The 9,521-nt window shown below is 35.8% G+C and overlaps 1 long non-coding RNA gene across 1 annotated transcript; it reads right to left on the bottom strand.

Annotated features, from left to right (window-relative positions):
* Positions 1-372: 372 nt before the first annotated feature.
* On the bottom strand, positions 373-3,538 carry LOC135321562 (uncharacterized). The gene is made up of 2 exons (XR_010381427.1): positions 3,221-3,538; positions 373-2,671 (listed from the first exon to the last, which is right to left on the bottom strand). It is a non-coding gene; the product is annotated as an uncharacterized LOC135321562 (long non-coding RNA).
* Between the last annotated feature and the right edge of the window lie 5,983 nt (positions 3,539-9,521).

Raw genomic sequence — 9,521 nt, 5'->3', positions numbered from 1 at the left:
GATAAAAAAAAATTGGTAGGGAAGCTCTTTCCTTGACGTAACTTCCTATACTAATTAGACTAGGATGCTTTACTAAGGTTGTGTCAGCAGTTTAATTCATGCCTGTTTGCACTTTTCCAGTAGACTATAAAATGTTTCCCTAGCTGACTGATAATAGTCAGACATTGGCAAATTCATTGCTTCCTTTTTTAAAAAAAATGGCATCTCCCCCAGTCAAAATAAAATATAGCAGGTTGCTTGTTTTATGTTACTGCATTATGTTGATTGTGTGAGTTTTCCTTTAGAGTAATTTATAAGTGAATATGAAATTCATTAATATGAAGTTAACACCTTTCTATTTCTTTTTCAGTAAAACTTCTACATGTTAAGATGGTCAGTATTTTATTCTTTTATTTATAGATAAAATTATAGCAACAAAAATTATTTTCTTTTCCCCAGCTTTCCACCTTTTAGTGTAAAATGGGAAGAATATCTTCCGTATTTCTATAACAGGTTTGTTTACAGTATCTGCAGTTATTTACCTCACAGCACCGTTTGCAGTAACATTGCAGATTCTGCATGCTCTAGATTTTAAGATGTGCTGTATGAGTTTGTAGTGGTTGTAATTTTGTTGTTTTATGTTTTGAAACTTTAAGAATTAGATCTTACAGGATTTGACATCACAATTTTTCATTGGCTTTCGTTAAGTTTTTGAGCTGTTATGTATAATAAAAGTTATAATAAGGTATATAAATTTACATGTATTAAGTGATTAATTTTGAAATCATATTACATACAATAACATTTGTTTAGAGTCAATCAATATGTTTGATCAAATTTAAGATGCTTGAGATACACATTTATTTTAACTATTAGAAAGAAAAAATGCCCCACTTTAAATTATGGCATCTCATCAATTTCTGAGAAGCTGAGACATGAAAACAGATATGTGCCTTTAGACTCAATGAAATATTTCAGGTGTGTATTTAGACTTGAGGGCTTTTCTTTGGCGAGGAGCAGATTTTGTGTTGCTGGTTGTTGAAAACCCTGCTCAAGCCTATGTATCTGCACAGCTATGCTGGTTTTTCTTGTTCATTCATTTGTTCCCTCATTTAGTTTTTACTGAGTGTCCTTCAGGTGCAAAGCTATGTAATGTTTCAAGTCACACAAGATTTCTTCTCTTGGTACTTCCTTTATATATCTGGAATATAACACAAAACCAAGTAATTGTTTGATGGCACAACATAGTACTTATGTCTCCAGCTAGATTCCAAATTATCATAAAGATTGCTCTTTTTCACATGTTTTGTATCTGCTTCATGTCCTAGGACATAATTTGTAATTCATTGTAACTTCTTGATTAATTGAACTTTGTTTATAATGATAAGAAAAAAGTGTAGTCTGTACACCTGACAAGTGTGTCTGTATGATTATGCATTAATATAATCAGAAGTTTTGAATTTTAGAAAAATGGAATAAAAAATTTTAACTGTAAAATGAGATAACAAAGATTTCTTCAAATAGCAAATGACTTTTCTGGATTTCTTTGACATTACAAGAAATCTAGAAAAGTCCAGTGGTCTGGCAGCTGTGGCTTATTACCCAGCTGCACAAGTGAATTACTGTTTTGAACACTGTGGAATCGTGGAATGAAGAGGTTTCTAGGTGTTCTATTGCTTGGGTAGACTGCCCTATGAGGACATTGCTAAGATTTATGTCAGAGAATATTTTGTCTATGTTTTCTTCTAGGAGATTTACAGTGTCTTGCCTTATATTTAATTCTTTAAGACATTTTGAGTTTATTTTTGTGTATGGCGTGTGGGAGTTCGAACTTCATTGATTTGCATGTTGCTGTCCGGTGTTCCCAACACCATTTGCTGAAGAGACTGTCTTTAATCACTGTATTTTCTTGCCTATCTTTGTCAAAGACTAATTGACTGTAGGTCTGTGGGTTTATTTTTGGGCTTTCTAGTCTGTTCCATTGATCCATAAGCCTGTGTTTATGTCAATAACATTCTGTCCTGATGACTGTAGTTCTGTAGTGTTGTCTGAAGTCTGGGAGGGTTATTTCTCCAGCTTCATTCTTTTTCTTCATTTTTGCTTTGGCAATTCTGGGTCTTTTGTGGTTCCATATAAATTTAAGATTATTTGTTCAAATTCTATTTAAAAAAAAAAAGTCCTGTGTAATCTGATAGAGATCACATTAAATCTGTACATTGCTTTGGGCAGTATGACCATTTCAACAATATTGATTTTTCCAATCCAGGAGCATGGGGTATCTTTCCATTTTTTAGAAACTTCTTTAATTTCCTTCATCAATGTTTTATAGTTCTCCGTTGAATTTTATTAAGTGTGTTTTCTGCATCTATTGAGATTATCATGTGGTTTTAGTCCTTTCTCTTGTTGTTGTGAATTATTACATTGATTTCTATGTGTTGAACCACACTTGTGTCCCTGGGATGAACCCAAATTGATCATAATGTATGATCTTTTTTTATGTGCTGTTGCATTCTATTTGGTAGTATTTCCTTGAGGATTTTTTGCATCTATGTTCTTCTGTGATATTGGTCTTTAATTCTCTTTCTTGGTGGTGTCTTTGCCTGTTTTTGGTATCAGACTGATGGTGGCTTCATAGAATGAGTTTAGGAGAATTCCCTCCTGCTTGTTTTCTTTCTATCAGCTTTACAATGTTCTGGAAAGCACAAGAAGAAAATATGTTTAAGTGGCATAAGGCTGTGACTATGGTAAGTCCACATAACGAGTAGTTTTCCCAACAACATAAATTCTTTTGTAAAAAGGGAGGGAAAATGACTGCTTCAAGATGTAAGATGTGAAAGGCTATTCTACCACACACATTTCTTGTCAGTCACACAGAAGTTGTCAAATAATTATCCCCTGCCACTCAGAAAAAGATAATACTGTGAGAACACACTGTCCACAGAATCCCCTGTCCACTTCAGCATAGGCATCAATTTTTCTGCCCTGCTCAATGAGGACACACAGCCGCGGCTACAGGAAAGAGCCCTGATGCCCAAGCACCATCACATCCCATGACAAGAGCCATTCCCTTCCCCTGGGGGGGCAGACAAACTCAGAAAGCCCCCAAAGCATGGGCGGATGGCCTTAGTAGTGTTCGTTTTTCAAGGCTCCGAGCCCCAAAGTATGTTGTTTGCATCCAAAAAGAGGCCATATTAACAGATACACACCATTATATATAAAATATGTAAGCACAAGGACCTACTGTATATCACAAGGAACTATATTCAATTTCTTGTAATAACCTACAGTGGAAAAGAATCTGAAAAAGAAAAAAAATATATATATACTGAATCACCCTGCTGTACACCTGAAACTAACACAAAATTGTAAATCAAATATACATCAATAAAATGTATTGAAAATGCAGCTCTAAAGAGAAATACAGTCATGGTGTGAGCTGCCAGGCCCAGTGAAGGAATTTTGAGAGGTGAATGTTTTAAAAAATAATTCCTAATACCCTGAGATAACTATTTCCAGGATGGTGCAATTTTACCTTTAAAAAGGGAAAGAAAAAAAACCAAAAAACAAAAAACTCAGACATCACCATCCTGGAATTAACCAGCACACAGTTAAATTTTGGGAAAGAAAACACAAAACAGTAATGCAGTCATTCATCAAATTCAGAAAGCAAAACCAAAAATGCTAGCTCCTTACTGCTTGATTTCATACAGAAGGCTGGTAAAAGTTACAGCATGAAAACGTAATTCTAATAATTAAACAAAACTTCATAAAATGAACAGGACTGGCAAAAGTATGTTTCTGGTAAATCAACTCAGGGGATGTCGAAATATAATGCAAACAACTCATGCAATTTTGAATTTTCCAGAAGCCTCCCCAACTTTTTTAAATAAGTAAAAAAAAAAAAAAAAAGGAATTGATTTTAGCAATATATTTATATTTAATCCAATAGAGCCAAAATACTATCATTGCTGCATATAATCAACAGAAAAATATATGAGATATTTCACATGCTTTTATTCATACTAGACCTTCAAAATCTGAGTCTATTTTACATATACCGAGCATCTCAACTTCAGCTGGCTATGTATCAAGCAAGCAATATTTACATGTGGCTAGCGGCTGCCACTTTGTTTTCCTGTGCTTTGTTTTGTTTTGTTTGTTTGTTTGTTTGTTTTGTTTTGTTTGTTTGGGAGGGTAATTAGGTATTTATTGATTTATATTTAATGGAGGTACTGGGGAGTGAACCCAGACTTCGTGCATGCTGAGCACATGTTCTATCACATAGCTATACCCTCCCCCCTAGCAGCTGCCACTTTGGAGAGGGCAGATCTCAATGGATACTTTGCACTTATTTGTAATTCCAAGTCTTCTCAAAAAAGAATCCCAATGGCAACCTCTTAAATGGATGCCTTCAGAAAATATAATTTCAAATATAATTTTTAAGTTTTTCCACTTCACCAAGGATGCTCTCTACTGTGATAATCAAGCAGATGGCTTCCCTATCCCTCATGGAGTCCCTGAAAGCAGCTGGTAATGGGAGAAGAATGGGAGACTTCTGAACTCTCTGTGCCTTTGAGGATCACTTTGGAGAAAAGAGACATTTTACTTCTGTTCCAGTCTCTTCACCTCCCCAGAAAAGTGTCTTCACTTCATCACCATGTCCTTTCTTTCCTCGAATCCACCTCTCATTCCACTGCTGTCGGTTTTAGCCTCCCCAAACAGAAAACCAGTGGTACTCCCCCATTTTTAACACATCACCAAGCCTCAGTGTGTCCTTCTACAAAAATACCCCACTACTTTTCCTCACCCTGACTTTGGCTTCTCCACACCCAGTCTCTTGTAGTCTACATGTGAACTAAGATTTAAGAATTACCCCACCTCCCAGCCCTGACACATACACCCTCACTGCTGTTAATGGCCTGTTGCCACTTTCTCAGACAGTGACCTTCATGTCCCCCACACCTGTGGTCCCGGTTGTTCATGGACCTGGGAATCTACCTTTGTGGGACTGTGGAATTCTGTTCATGCTAGTTCCATTCCAGGCCATCTGGTTCTAGACACATGTCCCAGGAAACCATTTCCAGTGATTCTGGACTCCCTGACCCCACCTTTCCTTGGAGCACATGCTCATCAACAGCACCACACCAACCCTAACCTCAGCAGGTCCACAGTGGAATCTGCACTCGGTTCCTCTCCACTCCCCACAAGCATGACTCACTCTGCTCTTCTACACATTCAGGGAAGAGGTAAGGTCCTTCCTATAGTTACAGTGTGTCTCCTACCACCATTTGTCCCTACCTTCCTCCAGGGTATTTCCAAATTTGGAATAAATGACACTTGTAAAAATTATCTGAACTTTGGAGAAGCTAGTGTGTGAATCAACCTATCTATCTTGCTATGGTGGCTTCAGAGATCTTTTAAAAGAACTAGATTAAACTGCATCCTGATTTTTCTTTATTGCACGTGAAAGTGTAAATAAGAAGACAATGGAAGACCTTCCTAATGTCTAATATAAACCAGGGTATAACAAGTTGCCCGTTTTTATTAGGTTTTGAAGATTTTTATGTTTTTTTTTAATTTTTTAAGTGAAAGGTCTTTATTTTAGAAAACAAATCAATATGATTAAATTTAAGTTTGACAGAATCTACAGTTAATGACAAATTAATAGCAAGTAATTCATGCCAAGAACTTGAGCTACACATTTCCATCTTGCGTCTGCCAGGGACCAGTGATCAGTACAGAGACCGAGCTTGGTTTGATATTTATATTTGTAGCTGTGCTTCTTTAAATTTTTCTCAATGGAGGCAGCTAGCCCACCAAAATAATGTTTTCGATTTCTTTAAATTTTAAAGACAGAAGAAAAACTCATTATGTTATTTGTCAGATCTTGTAAACTCTTGTAATTCTAGTACCCTCGGAGACCATAATGATGGCTTCATAAGCAGTACATACAAGTGAATATTTTGATGATGCTGATTGGTAGACATATATCTCAAAACGTTTTGAGAAACGATTTCTTTGTGCTGTGGATGTATTTGAGGTCCCCCACTGCCTTGGTGCTGTGTTCTTCCACTTGGAGTGAGACACTCACTCCCCTGTCACAGCTAAGATGGCTGATCAGAGAACATGGAGTGAGCATCAGCTAGCCTGAAGTCCCTAACACTTCCCTTCCATGTCGGATTTCCATGAGAATGAAGCCCAAAGGGAAAAACGAAGAGTGGAAGATATTAAATTTGGTTTGGGCTCATTGCCTGTTTTTCTCAAAATCAGTGCAAGTTTTCTCCTAACCCACTGTGATTTCATTTGGACAGTGACAGTGGGTTCATTTGTATGTGCTCTCTGAGCATTTTTGCTAGTTTAATGACAACTTTTTTTTTTTACTTTTTAAAATTGAGTTATAGTTAGTATACAATGCCTCAATTTCTGGTGCACAGCGAAATTCTTCAGTGATACATAAATATACATATATTAATTTTCATATTCTTTTTAAAAACTTGGCTACCACAAGATATTGAATATAATTCCCTGTGCTATACAGTAAAAGTTGTTTATCTATTTTGTATATGTCACTCAGTATCTGCAAATCTCAAATTCCCAGTTTATCCTTTCAAAATCCCCTCTCCCCTGGCAACCACAAGTTTGTATTATATGTCTGTGAGTCTGTTTTTGTTTTATATATAAGTTCATTTGTCTTATTTTTTAGAGCCCACATATAAGTGTTATGTGGTATATTTCTTTTTCTGGGTTAATTCACTTAGAATGACATTCTCCAGGGACATCCACGTGGCTACAAATGGCAATATGTTCTCAATTTTCATGGCCGAGTAGTATTCCATTGTATAAATATACCACAACTTCTTTATCCAGTCATCTGTCAATGAACATTTAGGTTGCTTCCATGTCTTGGCTATTGTAAATAGTGCTGCTATGAACATTAGGGTGCAGGTGTCTTTCGGAATTAGGGATTCTTCTGTATATATGCCCAGGAGTGGGAACACTGCATCATATGTTAAGTCTACTTTTGGTCTTTTGAGGAATCTCCATACTGTTTTCCACAATGGCTACACCAAACAACATTCCCACCAACAGTGTAGGGGGGTCCCTTTTCAACAACACCCTTTCCAGCATTTGTCATTTATAGACTTTTGAATGATGGTCATTCCGACTGGTGTGAGGTGAAGCCTCATTGTAGTTTTAATTTGCATTTCTCTGATAATTAGAGGTATTGAGCATTTTCTCATGTGCTTTTGGCCATTTGTATGTCTTCATGGGAGAATTGCTTGTTTAGGTGTATTGCCATTTTTGGATTGGGTTGTTTCTCTTTTTCTTATTAAGTCATATGAGATGTTTATATATTCTGGAGATTAAGCATTGTCAGTTTCATCTTTTGCACATATTTTCTCCTAATCTGTAGGTTGCCATTTTGTTTTGCCTATGGTTTCCTTTGTTGTGCAAAAGCTTTTAAGTTTAATTAGGTCCCATTTGTTTATTTCTACTTTTATATCTATTTCTTTGGTAGACCGCCCTGGGGAACATTGCTGAGATGTATGTGAGATTATGTTCTGCTTGTGTTTTCTTCTAAGAGGTTTATTGTGACTTGTCTTATGTTTAAGTCTTTAATCCATTTTGAGTTTATTTTTGTGTATGGTGAGAGGGAGTATTTTAACTTCATTGATTTACATGCTGCTGTCCAATTTTCCCAACACCATTTGCTGAAGAGACTGTCTTTATTCCATTGTATGTTCTTGCCTCCTTTGTTGAAGATTAATTGACCAAAACATTGTGGGTTCATTGCTGGGCAATTTTGTTCCATTGGTCCATATGTCTGTTTTGTATCAATACCATGCTGTTTTGATTAATGTAGCTCTGTAGTATGGTCTGAAGTCTGGGAGGGTTGTTCCTCCAGCCTAATTCTTTTCCTTCAGTTATGTTTTGGCAATTCTGGGTCTTTTGTGATTCCATATAAATTTTATAATAATTTGTTCCACTTCTGTGAAATATGCCTTTAGTAATTTGATAGAGATTGCATTAAATCTGTAGATTGCCTTGGGAAATGTGACCATTTTAACAATACTAATTCTTCCAATCCAGGAGCATGGGATATCTTTCCATTTTTTAAAGTCTCCTTTAATTTCGTTGTAGTTCTCCATGTATAAGTCTTCTGCTTCCTTGGTTAGATTTACTCCTAGATATTTTATTACTTTAGATGTAATTTTAAAAGGGATTGTTTCTTTATTTCTTTTTTCTGTTGATTCATCATTAGTGTAAAGAAATGCAACTGATTTTTGTACATTAATCTTGTATCCTTTTGTACATTAATCTTGTGATCTTGTATCCTTGTACCTTGCCAAATTCTTTCATTACTTCGTGTAGTTTTTGCCTGGGCCTTTTAGGGTTTTCTATATATAGTATCATGTCATCTGCATATAGTGACGATTTTTTAGCTTCTTTTCCAATTTGGATCTCTTGTATTTCTTTTTCTTTCCTGATTGCAGTGGCTAGGACTTCCAAGATTATGTTGAATAAAAATGGTGAGAGTGGAGAACCTTGCCTTTTGCCAGATTTTAGTAGGAAGGTTTTCAGCTTTTCACCATTGAGTTCTATGCTGGCTGTAGGTTTGTCATAAACAGCTTTAATTATGTTGAGATATGTCCCCTCTATACCTACTTTGGTGAGGATTTTTATCATAATGGGCATTGAATCTTATCAAATGCTTTTTCTGCATCTAGTAAGATGATCATGTGGGTTTTGTCCTTTCTCTTGTTGTTGGGGTATATTATTGATTGATTTACCTATGTTGAACCATCCTTGTGGTCCTGGGATAAACCCGACTTGATCATGGTTTATGATCTTTTCTATGTGCTGTTGGATTCTGTTTGCTAATATTATGTTGAGAATATTTGTATCTATGATTCCTCAGTGATATTGATCTGTGAGTTTCTTTTTTACTAGTGTTTTTGTCTGGTTTTGGTATCAGGGTGATGGTGACTTCATAGAATGAGTTTGTGAGTACCCCCTCCTTTTCAATCTTTTGGAAGATTTTGAGAAAGGCCGGTATGAGTTCTTCATTGTATGTATGATAGAATTCCCCAGGGAAGCCATGCAGTCCTGGACATTTGTTCATTGGGAGGGTTTTTTTTTTAAGCTTATTCAATTTCATTTCTAGTGATTGGTTTGTTCTGGTGGTCAATTTCTTCTTGATTCAGTCATGTGGACTGTATGTTTCCAGAAACTTGTCCGTTTCTTCAAGGTTATTCATTTATTTTCCATAAAGTTTTTCACAGTATTCTCATATAATATTTTGAATTTCTGTGGTATTGTTTGTAATTTCTCTTTTCCTTTCTTATTTTGATTGTGCTCTGACTTTTCTCTTCTTTGTGAGCTAGGCCCGAGGTTTGTCAATTTTATTTACTGTTTCAAAAAAAAAAAAAAACAACAGCTCTTTGTTTGACTTTTTCTATTGTTTTTTAAATCTCTATTTTATATATTTCCTCCTTGATCTTTATTGTTTTCTTCCTTCTGCTGACTTTAGGTTTTGTTTG

The sequence above is a fragment of the Camelus dromedarius genome, chromosome 6 (assembly GCF_036321535.1).
Source record: "Camelus dromedarius isolate mCamDro1 chromosome 6, mCamDro1.pat, whole genome shotgun sequence".
NCBI classification, from domain to species: domain Eukaryota; kingdom Metazoa; phylum Chordata; class Mammalia; order Artiodactyla; family Camelidae; genus Camelus; species Camelus dromedarius.
Note: the sequence above shows the minus strand (reverse complement) of the source record. Positions and strands in the feature narration are given on the sequence as shown.